This window comes from Cupressus sempervirens, chromosome 11 (assembly GCF_028749045.1).
Source record: "Cupressus sempervirens isolate cs-2001-9-10 chromosome 11, ASM2874904v1, whole genome shotgun sequence".
NCBI lineage: Eukaryota > Viridiplantae > Streptophyta > Pinopsida > Cupressales > Cupressaceae > Cupressus > Cupressus sempervirens.
This window is the reverse complement of record NC_143128.1, coordinates 209,853,605-209,875,377: the sequence shown is the minus strand read 5'-3', so window position 1 is coordinate 209,875,377 and position 21,773 is coordinate 209,853,605.

Here is a 21,773-nt window from a genome sequence, read left to right as displayed (position 1 = left end):
CAATAATTGGAGAGTGCTCATGGCTCACTTTTTGAGTGTCATTGTTTGGTATGAGTGTCTAGTTTAAGTTTGGCATGGTTTAGGTTTAGGATTTACATAATGCAAATTAAGCTCTTCATGGATATAGATAAGCTAGTAATGGCTATAAACTCTCATGGTGTTGTTTAATTAATGAATCTATTATCATTAAAGAATTAGAAGAAAGAAAACCTAACTTATTTTTCTTACTTAAATGCCTAATGAATCTTGTTTATGATTATTTCAATTTCCTCAATAATATGCTTAAATTTCTTTTTATAGCTATGCTAAATAGTGCCATGATTATTCAATCTATGGTCTTGTTACTTGTAGGTATGGTTATATATATATATATATATATAGAGAGAGAGAGAGAGAGAGAGAGAGAGAGAGAGAGAGAGAGAGAGAGAGAGAGAGAGAGAGAGAGAGAGAGAGAGAGAGAGAGAGAGAGAGAGAGAGAGAGAGAGAGAGAGAGAGAGGAAGTTGGACAAGGTAGGGGTGTACTAAAAAGCTACTTCTTCCTTCGTCCTTAAAAAAGTGCAACTATTTGCAAATGAGTCTATTAAACATTTCATCATCCCTCCTACCCAAAAATCTTAGTTATTCACAAGAATTTCAGTTGGTTTTTTCATATTTCAGCTTATCAAATATCTTCTCTAGTTTTTTGACAATTTATTTGTGTTTATGAATTTCTTGGGTTTATATAAATTTAATGATTTGTTTTTGTTTCCTTTCATATGAATTTTGAATCCAATACAGAAGGTAATAGAGGAAAAAGTCTCAATTCTTTTAGTTTCTTATTTCTGGAGCAGTCTAATTTTGTTAGCTATAGCATTTTCACTATTTTCTTTGTCCATTTTGGATGAATAATTTAGGATTCTATAACAAAACTCCATTTTTTAAATTTTGAGGTCGCTTGGCATTCTTTGAGACTATTAGATAATTTTTGTGGTACCATAAATTTTATTTAATATTACTAGTTTAAAATATTTAGTCATCATTTCCAATGTGGAGATCTCCACTATTAGTTTAGTTGTATTTAAGATTGAAGGCTTAATACATCAGAGATCCATCCTTTGTTTATTTGTCCTACTTGTATTCATTCACATCTTGATCCTAGTAGCTATTGTTTTCTAAAGAAAACCTGAGCTTCTAACTATTTGTTACTAAATTTTTGCAATTAATTTTGTGCCCTAGTTGATTTGCAATGTTGTCTATTAAGAAAATGTATCTGAAGTCTGTAGTCTTATATATTTGGTAAATCAAGCAAATGGATATGTACCCAACTATATCAATTTACAAGTTGTATCTATCAACTTCAAGAATTATTTGATATTAAAACTATGGTAAGGAGTAGGGTTGATTATCTACTCTAGCCAAAAGGTTAGATCCATTAAATGTCTCTAGAATTAACAAATTTTTGCTATAGAAATTTGCAACAAGATGTAAAGTGATGTGTCAAGTTCAATGTTTAATTTGGTTGAGATGGGTTTCTATGTTCTCATTGAGTTTTATAAATGAAAAGTGTCCAGGGATAGTGATCTCTAGATGGTTGTATATGAGTAAGTCACAAAACTCTTAACTATAGCATCTTTTGACCCTAGGAAAATGCATGTGGAAGTGTGTTTGTAAAATGTGTTCTTGCGAATACATTGTCAAAAAGTTTTTATAACAACATAAGGTTTTACATCAGTGATTCTAAGTACCCGTACTCTTATTTCCAAGATGCAAAAATTTAGTTTTTGATCATTGTTGTGCATTTTTCCCAGACCAAACATACTATTTAAGATTTTGGAATGATTAGTAAATTTTTTCATGAAAGCAAAGGATTTTATAGTCTCGTCTAAAACAACTTTCCTTAAACATGATGCAAAATCACTCCACACTCCTAGTGTTTCCAAAGCTAATTTTCTCATTTAGTACATGCTTATATCATGGGGTCTCTTATTTGAATATGACACATGATTTGAATTTATATTGTATGGTGGGCAAAACAAAGGTTGGTTGATTGCCATTTCATGTATTGATGCCAAACTATTTATGATTGGAAAACATGCCTAGGAATGATACTAAATATTCTTGGTAGGATTTTGTTGATTTTAACTACACTAGTCTTCATATGTGGTAAACAATTTGACAATGTTTTATTATTTCATTCCTTCAATAGGGGGGGACTATGGGGAGAGATTGACTAAAATATTTTAATTATGATACTTTATGCAATTGATGGTTGGAACAAATGGAAAAGAAATGGACTACCATCAGAAGGGTGTTGGCCATTCCTCTTTTTGAAAGTGATGAGATGAAGTTAAAAATAAAACTAATGCTTGAAAATGGATGATCGTAGATAAATAAGAGCCATCTTTTTCTATTTTTTTATTTGAACATATATTGTCTTATAGGTGCAAAGATGACACTACCAACTCTTTCCATAAATTTCCATTCAATTAATGTCATAAGTGTTTCCTTATATGAAATGCTTGATTGGATCTAGGTGATGGATGGTTGATAATGCTTGATAAAAGTGGATGACCATTGAGAGCATGTAGCTTGTTGAAATTATTACTATTCAAGATATATTTTTTTAAAGGGAAATGTGGATTGGAAGGTGTCAAAGTAATCTAATAAAATATACAACAACAAGTAATTTATCTAGTTTTGGCTTTTAGCTATAGAGGACTGAAAAGATGTTGAAATTGATTGACTATTATTATCACTTGTCATAAAATTTTGAGTCAGTGTATGACTGGGTTATAAACTCTCAAGGCCAGTGTCGGGACCTGCTTCTTCAAGGGACTATGGTTTAGTACAATGCAAAGTGTGATGACATATGTCCCTAAGAATATCAAATATTCCCTCGAGCTCAATACCCTTATTATCCTAAATGACATGACTTTCACAGCCTCAAGATCAAATAGGTCATCGAGACAAATTTCCTCAATTTCCTCAATTATCCTAAACACCAAGACTTTCAATTTCCTGGCACCTCTAGAGGAAACTTGTTAGCTTTCACTTCAATCCATCATCTTTCTATCAAAATAATGGTAAATATAGTCTGTGATATGGTGTTGAAGTTCCTAGACCTACTCGGTGGTAGAAAGGGGTGCCACCGTGGAGCTCGAGGATGGGTACTATTTAAATAAAGAATGAATGATTCAATTTTACATATACAATTTTTTAATTTTTATAATTTTATGACTGTTACTTAATTTATTTATCAATAGAAATGGAGATAGAGATAGAGGAGAGGGATATACATAGAAAAGGTTAGATAGAGAAAGAGAGAAGGGTACCTATACAATGAGAGTTGCATTTGATTTGATATGTGTTTATTTCTACTACTATTTTTCATATATTATGGTGTAGTAGTCACATACATAAAAAATGCATATGTTTGATAGGTAAGAATATCAAAGAATATAAAAATGAGGGATATAGAGAAGATAAAAGGGAGAAAGAGAGGCGTAAGGGTTACATTTAGATGTGTTATAGAGAGAAGGATCAAGATAGAGATAGGAGGTGATATATAAAGAGATAGAGAGGGGGGATTATAGGGACATAGAAAGATGGATTGATAATGTGTGTGTGTGTGTGTGTGTGTGTGTGTGTGTGTGTGTGTGTGTGTGTGTGTGTGTGTGTGTGTGTGTGTGTGTGTGTGTGTGTGTGTGTGTGTGTGTGTGTGTGTGTGATAGAGAGTACACAAGGATATAGTGATAGAAATAGGGAGAGGTGTAGAGGAAAGAGCAAGAGAGCTTAAGGAGATAGAGATAGGTATTAAGACGAGGATTGAAAAGAAGAGAAATGTGAAGAAGAGACAATGTGTGTGTGTGTGTGAGACAGAGAGAGAGAGAGAGAGTAATATACAGAGAGGTAGAAAGGGGGAGATATTTAGGGATGGAGAGAGAACAAGACAAGATAGAGATTGTCATGTCCCCTAATTATGGTAATATAGGTGAATGAAATAAAATAGTTTAATTATTTTAAATAAATAAATATATTAAACTATTAAAGTAAATGACTATATATAAATATGTTATAATGATGAATAAATATAATTATAAAAATACATTTAATAATTTAATATATTATTAAAGAATAAAATAATATATGATTGATATATTATTAAAATAATATATGTTGTAGTATAATTATTAATATAATATATCTTATGATATTAATTAACATAACTAAAATAAATATATAATTAATGTAATTATATTATTAATAATATAATATAATTATTATTATGAGAGGATGTGACTTTGAAATAAACATATTTACATAGAATATTAAACAATGAAAAGGATATCAGACAAATATTATCAAACTTATACAAATTGAAAAAATAATAACAACGTCTTGAAGTGGGACTTTATAGAGATAGAGATAGAGATAGAGGGGAGATATGGAGGAAGAAATATGGAAGATATAGATATTTATTATAGGGAGGGGAGAGAGAGAGAGAGAGAGAGAGAGATGTCTAAATATGGAGAGGGGAGAAGAATATAGAGATGGAGATTAATACAGAGTCATATAGATGTTCATATAGAGATATATAGGTAGATTATGTTAGAATCAATAGTTCACCAATATAATTGAGAGGAGGGGAGGTGAATAAGATATGTGATAATTAAAACAATTATCCTCCTTTAACAATTTTAATCAAACAACCAATGTAAACAATAACCATAAAGAGATGCTCATACACAATTACACCAGATATGTTGACTAGGGAAACCCTTGATTAGAGGAAAAACCCCAGTGGAAATTATGCCCACAAGATGATGTATTAATATCAATGTTCCTTGTTAGAGGATGGACCCTATTAGGAGTCTTACAATATTTAGTACAAGAGTCCCTGTTAGGAGACTTTCAATCCCTATTAGGAGATTCCAATCCTATTAAGAGTTGTGGAAGGCAGCTAAACCCACTATCCAAATAGCTTCAGGATCAGATCAACAAACTCACTATCCAATTGATCTTGGTACTATTCCTTTCAGAATAATAGATTTGTAACAAGCTTTTACTTCTTTCTTTGTCTAGTATGTCAGACTTCTTCACCTTCAGATCATGTAATCAGATCTAGAATTTTGTGACCAGTAATAGTAACCCTTAAGGTCACTTACATGCATTGGAAAATCACTCTAATCTGCTACTTAGTAATTCACAAGTCTTCTTTGCTTGCATATCGTTCTTTTTTAATCTCTAAAACATGGAAAACACCTTCCCTTTATACTACACTCAATATCAAATCATTGAGTTGGCTTCACATTTTATCATCATATATTAATTAAATGAAATACACATTTAAATAATTTTTTTGACTCATAGTTACACACAAACTTTCACATGTGTGACTTTCGTACATGTGCACTCTCTAACATCATCAATGGTCAGTATACTACCTTTAGTTAACTGTGCAATGCTTTATTTTAAATGCAATGATCTATATCGATCATACAATAGGAACTACTTTCCTAATGCTCTATTTTCATGCAGTTCTCTGTATATTGACAATATCTTCTGTACACTGTCAATTCAGGTTCTATGCACTTTTCCAAGTAACAAATACATACTATAGTATGTGCTGGTAACTACACATAAGAAGATAAGTAATATAACGTCCTCAATACAAAAATCATAGTATGTTGCTCTATGAGTCTTTTACAAACTTATTACTATGTTGTCATCAATGACAAACACAATTATAAATACAATATAACAATGTTATATAATTCTCCCCCATAGCATCAGCATTCACGCTGACAATCTCCCCCTTTGACATTGATGGCAACATAGATGAAAAATATCTAGTTCTAAGAATACCACCAAGTCTCTTCATCAATCAAACCTTGCTCCATGCAAATCCTTTATTGGAACACTTCTCCCAAATAGTACAATGTTTTTCATGCCATACTTCTCCCTCATTGACATCAATGTCAAAGATAGTACAAAAATAGTTCAATTTTTTGAACATCTAATCAACATGACCACAAGCCAGTTTGTTGCTTTACAATTTTGTATATAAGTCCATAAACAACTCAAGTGTCTAAAGACACTCCTGTATACCAATAACAAATTACCAAGAGTCCTTTGCTAACTCTATTCACTACAAACACTCCCCCATTGAGGAAGCATCAGCATTCAGTCTAATCTTAACAATGATGCTATGTACCCTAGACTGATGCACTTTTGCATCTTTTATTCTAAAATAAGTAGGGGCATAACTCCAAGAATACCTCTTAGGTACTGAAAAGTATCCTTTGGTAAGGCCTTTGTAAAAATGTTTGCAATTTTTTCCTTAGTTTTAATGTACTCTAGTCTGATTTCCTTCTCTGCAACTTTTTCTTTCAACACATGATACTTTATAGAGATGTGCTTAGTCTTAGAATGAAAAATAGGATTTTTAGACATGTTAATTGTGTGTGAATTATCATATTAAATGATAATAGATTCTTTGAATGTAATTCTAGTATCCCTCATGATCTGCTTCATCCTTATAATTTGATTATAGTTGTTTGTTGCTGCAACATATTTTGCCTCTATAGTGCTTTGTGAGGTGCAATCTTGCTTCTTCTTGAGCCAAGAAACCAATCTTCCACCAAGAAAGAATGCTCCTCCACTGGTGCTCTTTCTATCATCCCTATCTCTAGCCCAATCAACATTAGTATAAGTACAAAGTGTAAAGTCATTACTTCTATCATACTAAATGCCATAATTAGATGTCCCTTTCAGATATCTAAATATACTTTTTACTATTGTGTAGTGATATTCTTTAGGATCAGCCTAAAATCTTGCCATAGTTCCAACTACACTTGCTATATCAAGTCTACTATAAGTCAAATACTAAAACCCTCCAGTCATAGATTTGTACTTCTTTTGTCCAACGGTAGGTCTCTCATCCTTGCTTGATAACTTGTGACCAGTTGCCATAGGAGTTTCAATAGGTTTACATTTTTCAGACCAAATCTTTTTAGCAAATCTTTTAAATACTTTGTCTAAGAAATAAAGATTCCTTCTTTGTTTTGAAAAATTTGCAATCCTAAGAAAAATTTCATTTCCCCTATCATGGTTATCTAAAATGCGTACTTTAGATCTTCTCAGAATTTTTTACCGGTTTCATCATCTCCCCCAAAAATGATATCATCAACAAATAGAGTAATTATCAACAAACCATCTTCTATTTCTTTCAAGTATAAGTTACTATGTGTTATTCCTTTAGCAAATCCAAGCTTTGCTAAGTATTTATCCAACCTTGCATACCAGGTTCTAGGTGCTTGCTTTAATCCATACAAGGTTTTCTTTAATCTACAAACCATATCCTTTTCTTCTGTCAAAGAAAAACCTTTTGGTTGCTCAATGTAAACTTCTTCTTCAAGTTCCCCATTCAAGAAAGTTGACTTGACATCCATCTGATATACCTTGAAATTTTTATTTTTTGCATATGCCAAGAATATTTTGACTGCTTCCATTCTTGCTATAGGTACATAAGTTTCCTCAAAGTTAATTCCTTCTTGCTGAAAGTAACCTTTGCATACCAATCTTGCTTTTTTTCTTATTACTTCTCCTTGTTCATTCATTTTATTTCTAAATAGCCATTTTGTGTCAATCACATTTTTATCCTTGGGTCTGGAAACCAATTCCCATGTGTCATCTTTTAATATCTATTGAAGCTCTTCTTCCATTGCTTCATCTGCACTTTTATGTTCTACTTGAGATATTAGGAATAGTTCTTCAGTGATTCTATTCTTGTCATTACTCCTTTTTCTTTACTTTCTATTATCTAATCAGCAAGATGATTTATTATCATATTCTTATTTGAGGTAGGAGTTTTTGTTTCAATTCTTATGTCAGATTGTGCTCTATTTTTCTCTTACTTCTTCAATTTGCACATTGTTATGCAAGTCATTATTAGTCTTGAGAAATAGTTCATTGCATATGTTGGTCATCCTAGAATAATAATCTCCATCAAAGATAATCCATCATATTTTCCTTGGTGCCAAACTTTTCATATATTTTTACATTTGCACACTCTACTATAGTGTTTGAAATATCTGTAAGCTTTACTTTTTAGTGAATAGCCAAGAAACATACCTTCATCACTCCTTGGATCAAACTTACCTATATCATCATCTCTTTTCATGTAGCATTTGCTTCCAATATCTTGAAGTCTTTGATCGATGGTGAGTGACCAAACCATAACTCATAAGGTGTTTTCTCATACCTTCTCTAATCATTATCAAATAACACAACTCTTTTTGCTTCAACAATTGATCTATTTCTTCCTTCAACAATCCCATTCTACTCTAGTGTATGGGGCGAGGATAGATTTCTCTTGATACCATGCTTATCATAGTAGGTATTGAATTCTCTAGAAGTGAATTCTCCCCCTCTATTTGATCTTAAGCTTTTTATTTTAACTCTAGATTCATTCTCTACTTTGTTCTTGAATATCTTGAATTTCTCAAATGCTTATGATTTTTCTTTAAGAAAAGCTACCCACATCATTCTAGTAAAATCATCTATAAAAATCATAAAATACCTTTCTCCATAAAATCCTCTTGTTCTTGCAGGACCACTCAGATCTGTATGAACCAATTCTAGCTTTTGTGTAGTACCAAACTACTTGCTAGGAAATGAGACTTTCTTCTACTTAGCCAAGACACATTCCTTACAAATAATGTCAGTGGGCTTAGTGATCTTAGGTAAATCACTCACAGCAAGTGTATTACTAGCTTTCACAATGTTATCAAAGTTAATATGACAAAATCTTCCATGCCATGACCAATTGTTGTCAACTTTAGCTACCAAACATGTTGTTTTAGTGGAGTTTAACTAAAATACATTACCTCTGGTTCTTGTGCTAGTACCAAGTATTTTTCCTTGCATGTTCTTGATAATGCATGTTTCATTTCCAAACTGCAATTGGTAACCTTTGTCCATAAGTTGTCCAACACTTAACAAGTTACTTTTCAGTCCATCAAAAAAATAAACATCACTAGTATTTGTTTTACGATCTAATGTGATAGATCCAATTCCTATAATGTGATAGGCTACATCATTCCCTACTCTGACAATTCCTCCACATGGCTTTAGAATTTGACAAATTTTCTCTCATCACTATTCATATGATGTGAAGAACCACTATCAATGATCCAATCTTTTCTTTCAACTTGTGAGATCAATGCACTTTCTTCTCTAATTTTTCTATCAACATCATCCTTCTTTATAGCTATGAATCCTAATTCATCTTCACTTTTTCTTTCATCAAATTCTTCCTCTTCTTCTTCATTTGCATATAAAAAATTTCTAGGTTTTCTAGATTTGAATCTTCCCTTATACTTTCTTTCTCTTTTAGGACACTTAGATGCATAATGACCATATTCATTACATGCCCAACATTTAAAGATATTCTTACCATCTTTTTCTATTTCCACAAGAAGAGCCACTCCTTCCTGGATCTTTTCCTCAATAGACTTGCTACTACTATCAATGTCTCCTCGCGCTTTTGTGTTCCTTGCTAGACCAAATTTAATGTTAGATTCACTAAATGTTGTCTCAACTTTTGCTGATTCTCCAGATTATTTTAGATCAAATTCTTTACCTTCGAATCTACTAAGCAATGTTTCTTTGGTGAAATTAGTAGTGCAAGGGAACATTACCTAAATCATCTACACTATTGTCTTGAAGGGTGGTGTCAGACTTTTCAAGATCTTCCTTATTACTTCATCATCATATTTTATTCCACCAAGAGATGTGATTCCTGTAACAATCTTAGATATTTTGCTAATATAGGTTCTCGCAAATTCATCTTCCATTATTTTAGCATCTTGGAATGCAAAATACAATTTTTTTAATCTAACCCTTTTTGCATGTCTATCACCCTCATAATTAGCTTCTAAGGTTTTCCAAATTTCATGAGATGTTTTGAGTTGTTTTACCTTGCTATACTCACTTTCAAGTAAAGCTGATAATATTGCTTCTCTTGTCCTTATGTTGCACATAAATAATTCTCTTTGTTCCTTGGTACAGCTTTCAATATTTTCTTCTTCTGGAATGTTTTTAGATGCCTTGGTTACAAGCCAATATCCTAGACCCATGTACAAAAATGAGTCTTCATTTTATCCTTCCAGCTATTGTAATTTGTGCCATCAAATCTTAGACTTACCTTTCTGCACATGTTCACCATGGTTCTCCCAAATTTTTTATACCTTTTCTTCAAGGACTTGATGCTCTGATACCAATTGTTAGAATCAATAGTTCACCAATATAACTAAGAGGGGGGGGTGAATCAGCTATGTGACAATTAAAATAATTATCCTCCTTTAACAATTTTAATCAAAAAACCAATATAAACAATAACCATAAAGAGATGCTCATACATAATTACACTAGATATGTTGACTAGGGAAACCCTCAGTCAGAGGGAAAACCCTAGTGGGAATGATGCCCACAAGATGATGTACTAATATCAATGTTACTTGTTAGAGGATGGACCCTATTAGGATTCTATTAAAGCATTTAGTACAAGAGTCCCTATTAGGAGACTTTGAATCCCTGTTAGGAGATTCCAACCCTATTAGGAGTTGTGGAAGGTAGCTGAACCTATTGTCCAAACAGCTTCAGGATCAAATTAACAAACTCAATGTCCAATTGACCTCGATACTATTCCTTTCAAAATAATAGACATGTAACAGGCTTTTACTTCTTTCTTTGTCCAATACATTGGACTCCTTTACCTTCAGATCATGTTATCGGATCTAGAATTCTATGAACAGTAACAATAACCCTTAAGGTCACCTACACACATTAGAAAATCACTCTAATTTTTTTCTTAGTAATTTGCAAGTCTTCTTCTCTTGCATATCATTCTTTTTTCATCTCTAAAACATGGTTAACACCTTCCCTTTATACCACACTCAAAATCAAATCCTTGAGTCGGTTTCACATTTTATCATCATACATTAATTAAATGAAATACACATTTAATTAATGCTACCAGCTCATAGTTATACACAAACTTTCACATGTGTGACTTCTGAATATGTGCACTCTCTGACATCATCAGTGATCATTATCCTACCTTCAGTTAACTACACAACTCTTCATTTTAAATGCAATGATTAGAATTGATCATATAATAGGAACTACTTTCCAAATGGTTTATTTCCATGTGATTCTCTGTATATTGACAATATCTTCCATACACTGTCGATTCAAGTTTTGTGCACTTTCCCATGTAAAAAAGACATACTATAGTATGTGCTTGTAACTGCGCATAAGAAGATAAGTAATATAATGTCCTCAATTAAAAAATCATAGTCTACTACTCTGTCATTCTTTTACAAACTTATTACTATGTTGTCAACAATGACAAACACAGTTATAAATACATCATAACAATGTTTTGTAATGCTCCCCCATAGCATCAGCATTCATGCTAATAGATTAAAAGGTAAAGATAGAAAGAGATGTAGCGAGATATAGAGGGTGACATAGAGAGGAAGAGATATAGATGGTAAGAATTGTTAGATAGAAGTCTCTCTCAAATTTTTGGGTTAATATCTCCATTTGTATGGTTTAAGCAGTGTATAGTTTGAAATTTCTAATTTTAAACAATTATTTCCACTTTTAACCTAACATGCCCTTGTTTTTGGCCAAGCTAATTTTGGTATTTTTCCTAAGATTTACAAGATTTCCAATTGTGATAACTAATGTTTTATACTAAATCAATGCAATTTTGATTTGATTAGATGGTGTGAGAGAGCTCAAGAAAATAGTTCTCTTGTAGTTCTTAGAAATTAAACTCTTTGAATTCTTCAAGTTGAGAATCAAGAAGTTTTAGCATCCTGCCATATTTCCATATCTAAGACCAATTTAATTACACCAAATTTTTAACCACCTAAAATAGGTTGTTTTTAGAGAATCTACAGAGTTAATGATCAATTTTATATTTTTGACCATCCAAAATAGTCTTCTTTTTTAGAATTGAGAGAAGGGTTGGTTGAAGTATAAATGATCACCATTGGTCAAGCATACACATTTTTTCATTTTATAGGTAGGTATTTTGTATTGATCAGCTGCCTTTGCATGGCTCATATTATATTTGAGAGAGAATGGATGCATTTGGTTAGTTGTATTACGTGCTTGCTATACATGTATGTGGAAGATGGTGATTTCCCACATAAAAGATAAGAGTAGTTTGAATAGTTTTATATAATGTGATTATTATGATCATACTACATAAGAATTATATTTTATTGATACCTAAATACTAGTATATCATAATGATTGTGTGAATGTTATGGAGTCCAACAATAAAATGAGATAAATTTTAGTACCACTTTATACTAATTGCTAATGCTATATTATGAATTTGGTATTAAATTGAACTTTAAAAAATATGGTACTAATGGACCTCCTTTTATTATCATCAATGAAGTATATCATGGGTGTAGTTTTGATTTAGTTCTAAATTGTCATTTGCTTCTTTCTATTGAATAAGAACTTTGCATAGTGTAGAATATTATGGAATATGAAGGAAATAGGTGTGAATTGTGATACATTTAGAATATTCATATATTCCTACAAATCCTTTGCTCGTATGATATAAAAATCATCAAATCATGATACATTAATGTGCAGCACCAAGATTGTTCCTTCTTTGTTTGGAATTTCCCTTATCCATATTGTGGTAGAAAACCTTTAACTATGAGAATGTTGTAACTCTTATGTTTGAATGGTGATAGATTTCTATTTCTCCAAATACATTGTGTGGATCAAAAGTGTGCTTCATTTTGAATTGGTCTTTCATGATGAACCAATCCTCCTCTTATACATTGCATAGGCCTATGAATTATCTTTCTTACTTTCCTCTCTCCCTCATAAATAATAAAGCTAGATGAATCACTAATCAGCTGTAAGACTGCATGTTTCTCCACTTTATTGCAACCCGCAAGGATCAACATATGGAGGGATTCTACCCTTGTCTATTATACATTATGACTTTGATGAAGTATTCACTCTCCTCCTTATCTTGGGTCTTAAATGTCATAAACATCATAAACTATTATGATTTATGCTTTTTGTGTGGTGGTTGGAAAGTATAAATAATGAGAGAAAGAAATTGGGACATATTTTGTCTTTTTCATAGACCTACTATAGGAGGTTTTAACTTCTTTTTGGCATGATTTTTTGCATAAGAATGACTAACCAGCCACTTCTCTACATCATCCCATTTAGAAGGGACTGATTTGGAAAATGATCACAAAACTAACCTGTGACATGCCCTATTCCCCTTGTGAAACTCAAAACTAGAGTTGTTGCCACTATCATGACCACTCTTATAACTGAAAGATCCAAAACCATCATCATCAAAGGGTCATATTGCTTGTACAAAACTACAATTACCTAGGTATTGTGCAATAATTGAATTTGATAAGTTCTACAATTTCAAATTGACAAGCTAGCTTCTTTTAGATTGAGAATCTATGTGAGATAAGAAGCTTTGAGTCGTCATTTCCAAATCTATAACTTTCTCATTACATGCAAAGTCCATCAATGAGCTATCTTTACAAAGAGGTTTCTCCAACAAACATATAGATATAGAAAGCATAGAATCATCATTTTCATTACTCCTGTGTAAATCCTCTAAACCTTCAACTAATAGTGTAAATAGTAGAAATCCCAAATTTTTCTATAAAACTTCTCCAACATGTTTGCTATAAAATAAAATAAACCTAGTCATCCATTCAATTACAAAGTTTAGTATAAATTGTTATTTCAAATGAAATTGTTGTGGTTCCATATTGCACACCCCATTTCTACCAAAAATAGGGACCCCCTAATTTATTTTTTGTCTTTTTAGAGCCCTAGTCTAGGACTTGAGTCATTTTGAGGTTTTGTTCTAGTGTCCTAGTCCGTGTTCGAGTCCCGACTCGAAAACTCAATGGTTGAAAATCAAAAAATATTTAAACAAGAAACTACTCAGATTGCAAAATGAATAGGTGCACTAGCACATCTCCATAGGTGTGCTAGTGCACAAAAACTTGAAAATATGGCATTTGTGCATAAATGATGCATAGCTTTGCACCTACACAACTGTGCAACACTGAAGGTCCTCAGGGTTATATAAAGTGGGGGTCCCTTTACATCCTTACTTGCTGCTATCTTTTGCTCCACTTGTGGCTCAAACCAACTTTTTTCATCGCTCCACATCAATAGAGGTGCACCCTTCCTATACTACCTCCTCCCTCCCCACTCTGCAAGACCTACACAAACAAAACAAGTTTAAAACACCTAAAAATGGGTGTGCATCAGTGCACCTGTCCAAGTGTAATAATGAGAACCCAATTTTGTTTTAATAGAAAACTAAAGACATAAAAAGAAAATAAAATAAAATAAAACCCTAATTTAGGTGCACATCAATGCACCTAACTAGGTGCACTGATGTGCACCTAAGTTTTCAAACCCTTAAAAAAATGGTTTGCACATCAATGCACCCCATGAGGTGTGTTGATGTCTAACACACTCTAGAATTTTCTTATTTTAAAATGCACATCAGGCCCACTTGTGAGGTGTGCCTAGTGTGCCAATTTTGGCAATTTAGGGGTTAAAATAGGTGTTTTAGGTTTTTTTCGAATAATCATTATTTTAGTTTTTGTGAGTCGGTCCTAGTGTCTAAATTAATCATTTTTTCTCAAAATCTGAACTAATGGACATCTTTTACAAATATAATAGCATCTTCTTCATCTCCCCTTGATGAGAAAAGGGCACCAAAAACAATAGTGTTTAAGTTCTAGGCAATTCTAGCAAAATCACACTTTCAAGATGACAACTCATAAATTCAAGATACTAATTTGGGACACATTGATTTGGGATAATTTTTAAAGATATGCAACAAACTGACTGAGAGGTCTCAGATGATCTCCGCACTAATGGGTTTTCCAGAAGTCAGACACCTAAACACTTTCATGGTGTACCTTATTGAGACAATAAAGAAAGCCGAGATTCCATTGGATTGGGCTTCTACTTAGTTATAATTTGTGTGAATAGTTAGCAATGGAAAAGTACAATAGAAAATTATACATGATATCATACTTAGTGTACTTGTTAGCCACAAGAGCCACAGATTATCCAGAGCTCTACAAAAGGGTCAATATGCAAGATGCCAACGCATGGCCATATATTGTATACTCTCAGCTAGTGTAGAAAAATCTTTCAGAGAAAAAATAATAATATAGAATTGTGAACAATACTTTCATCTTCACCATAATTCGGTTTACAGAAGGAGATTATGCAAAAAGAATATCAGACAAGACAGCTGCATGGATATCATTAGTTGGGCTTACTACATTCAGTTTCAAATGTTTACATTTTTTAGGGTAATAGGTACAACTATTAACCCTAAGAAACTCCCTAGGTATCCTAGTGATAGATTGATTCTCCTAGAGATTTCTTGACAACTCTTGTTTGCTTATGACAAAGTTAGAAAGCAACATAAAACATGTTGGATGTGGCCTATGACTATAGCACCTTTTTAGGTGGACTAAAGGCAAGATATCCCCTCTTTTGAATGTGAATGGGATCAATATCCATTACAAGAATATAATTTTTTGCACCCATATTTTGATAATATTGGGAGAGTATAGTACTTGGTAGGAAAAAGATTTCAACATGAAGAAGCCATTGATGATAATTGAATGAATGCAACAAATGACTATGATGTCCATATCAGGGATTATTGTAGGATGACTATGTATTTGGTAGAGAAGGCCTTGAAAATGAAGATTACATTAAAGATACTACAACATAACATGGAAGAGTTGCTTGATCATTTTTTTAGTAGGGATAAAATTGGTGAACAACATATTATGAATGCCAAGATTGATATAGAAGAAAACTCAGATATCAATTGTAGGGAAAGTCACGTCATCAAATTCACATAGGATTGGGTCAAGAAACCATTCAAACTTGATATAATTATAGATATAGTGATATCCAATGCGCAATCCCATCTAGTCAAAGGTAGAGGGAAAAAGGTCACCATCCCTACATTTATAGCTCAGTCACTAGTAAGGCTAGAAATGGTGCACCAACTTGATAGACCAGTTGATTATTATCAAGCTTAGAAGGGGGAAGATAAGGACAAGAGGAAGAAGAATTCTCCTCAACAAGTCAAACTAGAAGAGGAAAAAATTTAGGCACCTCCATAGCAAGAAGTGGAAAATGTACAGGGGCCAAAAAACATAGAAGCTACACAAGCCCAAGGTGATCCCCAAGTATTACCAATTGCACCAAGCCAAGAGGAAATAGAAACTAAGGTATAATAAACTTCCCTACCTCGATAAATAGAGCAAGCCCTCCCTCGGCACCAAAAAGAAGGAAGATTAAGACCCTAGTGAAGAGGAGACAAAAGGTGATTAATAAAGCCATTCCTTTTCTATCTATCCTCAAACCCATTATGGAAGAGGCATAAGAAGAAGGTGATGAGGATGAAGAGGATGATCTATCTTTGAGTCAAAGGACTTGGCTAGCAAAAGCCATAGAGGAGGAATGGAGGAGAAGTTCCACAATTACACTACCATCTATCCCTGATGAACCCATGCAGACCACTACATCAGAGGATGAAATGAAATAGTGGATAGATGAGAAGGCTATGGAAAGCACTAATATATTTAAGATGTCAGATTTTTACTTTATGCCCATAGGTACTGAGTTTTTTGGGGACAAGATTAGAGAAATTCCCACCAATAAACCTCAATAGGAGGATTTGACTCAAATGCCCCCTGAATTACAAGGACATGAGGTAGTTCCAGAAGCCCAGATATAAGTCACATTTTGTGTAGACAAGGGATCAATTATCCCTCTTTCTCCAAGTATAGAAGTTGAATAGGTCCAAGCCGAACATGAAGAAGGGCCATATCAGGTATCCACTAATGAAGTGTTAGAAGAGGGGAAGATAGGTGAACAAAATCAACAGACTTCCCAGGACACAAAGATGAGAACTATGGGCTCCACAGATATAGAGACTATTGGTGTAGATCTATCACAAAGGGAGAAGACTCTAGAAAGGAGCGATAAGGTGAAAGGTATAGCTTAGAAAACACCTTCATCCTCTAAAGGTAAATCCTTGATGCAACATATTCCAAGCTGGCTCAGAAAAGAAGTGATAAGAAACAAGAAGCAACAATTCACTACTGAGGAGGAGGATAGGATCAAATTGATAGAAGTGCCAAGAAAGCCTGATTCACCTCTAAAGGACACAAGAGCATTAGCCTTCATCATGAGTGATCAAAGCTAGGAATTTTTTTCTCATGTATCTATCCCTCCTCTAGAATCTAATGTTGAAGAATTGACTCCAAGGGATTATTAGATCCAGGAATTTATGCTTGGGAAGATAACCTTGGAAACTACAAAGCTAATGGTTACGACAAGGATGAAGGAAGTTTTCAAGAGCCTAGAATAGGATGGGGTGGAATTGATAACACTTTGATGATACAATAATATCCTTAAAATATATTTGAGTGAATTTGTTGGCCTCTTGATTCACACCAACCCTAAAGAAACTCTAAATGCAACAATTTAGAGAATGGAGAGGGGTGCAGTGCAATTGGACCCATTTTTGAATGCCTATCAACAATGGGGGGAAAGTTTTCAAGAGAAAGGCATTTTGATTATCCAATGGAATCTTAAATTATTGCATATTATGCATGAGAATGAAAATAAGTTAGTGGCAATTTTGAATCAAGATTTTTGTTTAACGGATGAAGTGCATACCTAGCGAAGGGACTTGCAGGAATTATAGGCAATAAAAATCCAAAGGGACTGAATGCTAATGGATGTATAAATGGCTAAGGAATTAGATAAGATAGATGATTGGATACAGAAGATTGCAAATAGTAATAAATTAATTTAAACATTAGATGTAGAGATCCACATGCTCAAGGACCAAGCTCAAGAGTGAATTTTGGAAGCTGAGAAGCATTGTAGTGATGCATGTGAGGATATTTTTGAGGATGATGCATGGGACAATTTAATACCTATAGAGGTAGTAGTTTATATATTTTGGAAGCTGAGAAGCTTTGCTAGAGCTTGATACAAAACTCGGCAATTTTATAGAAACCTGTATAGAAGTGGATTACTATAGGTAGAAAGTAAAGGATAAATATAATTCCTTAGATCTACCAGATGTGGTTCAAGTCACTAAGATAATAGAGAAATTCAAGGGCAAATATCCAAACATAGCTTTGGGATAAAAGGGAACAGAACCCAGAAGCCAAAATTTCAATTTTGACACTTAGTGAAATTTTGCAATTTTTGGCCTTTGAGGTGCATTGTTGTGCCAAGTGCATAGATGTCCCAAGTGCACTGTAGTGCTTTTTGAAAAGTGTTTTGGAAGATTTTGAAGAATTTAGAGGTGCACTGAAACTACCAATTCCAAAATTAGAGCTTTCCATGCATCGAAAACACATTCTAACAGCAACTTAACTCCAACAGATGCCTAGTAAAGATGAAGCCTCTATTTTGTACACTTCCAGACACTCCTACATCAACTAAAGGCTCTCTTCTTATTTTCTCATGATTTATTTGTTTCATGACATGTAAAGTCTCATGCATCCAATTAATGATGTAAAATGGATGGAGTCCTACTTAGCACCACTTAGATAGATAGTTTGTACATAAGTAGATTTGTTTTATTAGTTTAAAGCATATGATTGCATAAAGATATCTCTCACTCTTAGCACAAACTAAGGAGATAATTTATTATAAATATGGGATTGTAATATGTAATCAAAGCCTTCATTATTTTGCAATAAGATATGTTTTTGGTGCTCGCATTTGGAGTGTAGTAAATCTTTCGTATGTGTGTTATATTTTTTGGATGTAAGTTTATGGAATGTAATTGAGCCAAAAGTTTATTGCATTATTTCTTGTTGTGTGATCTTTTAATTTTGGTGTTTTCTACATGTTTACAAATTTTGCTGATGTACTTAGTTCGAGAAGAGATCATCATATTGTTCCTACATAGCTTTTCATCTCGCATGAGTTCACTCTCCATGGCCTTGCAATTTGATAAAAAGTAAAACATCTTACAGTTATTAAATTCTCATCGATGATTGCATCAATGGAATTAAGGAAGCATTACTCCTGCTTTCATTGGTTACACACCAATCTTTGCAAAAATAAACTCGTAGATGTGTTGTTTCCATAGCTTATGTCCATTAGGATTTTCTCTTAATGTTATTTGCTTAAATTTCTCGTCACCTTATCTTCGTTATTTTCTTTACTAACCTCTTGGTTAAATTAGGAATTCATCTAGTTGTATTGTTAGATTGCATCCATCTTTAAAATTGAAAATAAAATAATATACTCTATTTTGTGTGTTTATTCTTTTGAAGTAGAAAAAGGATTCTACATCTTATTTTAAATTATCAAAACCAGCAAAGGCCTCCTCATGAACATTCACATTTATCTTCAACTAAGTGGATTCTAGTAGGTCACAAGATCTCCTAGAACCTTGGAGTTGATCCTCATATTAGCTTTTCAAGAGAGGGTATCGAAAGAATTCTTTCCATTAAGCATCGTGCAAAATGACGCTCAACAAAAGTGGTGCTAGAAGGAAGGCCCTTGAGTTTTAGAATAAAATAAAAATTTGCAAACTTCAAAATTCTAAAATTTATTACGAGTTCAAAAAAATTTCTCAATTTTTGAGATTTTGAGGTGCACTAGCTGCACAGGTGTGCTAGGTGCACCAAATTTAGAGGTGTGCCTTATTAGATAGAAAGTGTACTTCTGCAAAGGTGGGCTTTTTCTAGAATTGACACAAACTAGAGGATTATGATCCATCATCTCCACTTTAGCAACCTTTAAGATCTTCACCAAGTGCACACGAGTTCCTTGAACTTAGCCATTTCTACAAGCCTTGTAGTGATAAATGAATCCCCAAATTCTAGCACTCTCATCCAACATTTCATCATCTTCTTTCGTTCCACCTCTACAACAACCACCCAATGTTCCATCAAATCCTTCGATGGCCTTTTTTTGTAAATTTTGTAGACTCGCCAATTAACTTAATAGGTGTACTGAATGATCTTTCAAAGAATCCTTAGAATCTTTTCCCAAGGTTCATCTATAAAGAGACACAAACCACTAAAGATCACATTAAGGTATTCAAGGAAATTTACAACTAAAAGAAAATTGCTAATGAGAATGTGGTTCTTCGTTTATTCCCCTAATCTTTAGGGGAAGTTTCCTTTAATTGGTATGTTAATTTGCCACTTGGATGCATTGGAGATTGGACTACTTTTGAAAAGTTGTTCTTGGAACAATTCAAAACTTTCATCAACCCAGTAGTGATACATCAACAATTCATATCAATCAAAAAGGACCTAGCTGAGATAGTTTCATGCTTCAATCATCACTTTCACATGGCATACCACAAGTTGGAAATGCCATATACTATAACAATTGAAGGTACTATTTAGATTTATATGAACACTATGGACCATCTTACTACTATTTTTCTAAGAAGACATCTAACAATGGATATCGAAACATTGGACAAAGTCTTCATAGAAGCAATCACCTTCACTAAGCAATCCCATTCAAATAGATGAGGATTGATGCTTCCAACTCAAGCTATTACTACATTTCCAACATACTTTGTCAAAGTGTCAATAATGCCTAACCAATTCATACCTATCAATCCAGTTCCATTACAATAGGCACTTGCTCTGTAGAAAGTAGCTTTAACATATCTAGGGTATGAACCTCCTAAAGTTGCTTTCTTTGAACAAAATAAAATAGCTTCTACTAAGGCACACAATAGTTTCACCTCTAAGTTTGGCCAAATGAAAAAGACCATATCACAAATGAACAATGAGATAACTCACTTAAGATTGTCACAAGGACAGAGCAATAACTTTCAAAGAAACAATGTTGGTCCTTACAACAACAACAATTACAATCTGAATTGCAATAGGAATTTTGTTGGGAACAATAATGTTAGAAACAACAATGCTGGGAACAATAATGGAGGAAATAATTTCAATCCTCCTGATTGTAACAATGGCTTCTAAACATAGAATAGACAATGGAACACTCACTCAAATAATGGGAGCATCCATGCAGATGATAACAACAATAATGTTCAATATACTAGTATCAATCAGTATGATGATGGTCAAAACTCATCCAACAATGATGGCTCCTACTATAATAGAAATTAAGACATGACTCAAAATTCATAAGCGAATGACAATGCCCCTCCTATACAATCTAATTCTTTTCTACTAGACTCTTACAATTCTATACCTAGCACAAAGGTGAAGCAACCAACCATTGAGGAATTCTCTTTCCCATTCAATCAGGAACTGAACATTCAGCCAGAATAGGTGTTTGCCTTTCGCAATGACAAATGAAATACGTAAAATTTGTAAATTCAAAAAGAACCTATGACAGATGGGATTTCACTAGGTTTACAACCAACTCCTCTCGATTCAAGAGCCAATAATAATGTGGTACCAATCAAACTACCCTATGGAGGGAAACAAAATTAGAATCAAGGAAATGTATCAACAATCTTAAAAAACACAGTTTGGTCTCCTAAAGAATATAGCATAGTGGAAGATTTGAAACGTACAAAGGTCAACATGTCCATGTTCGACATGCTGCAAAATTGTCTCCATCAATGAGAAGCATTGATGAAGACTCTCAATCATATGAAAGCACTCCATAATACAAATAGTACTCCT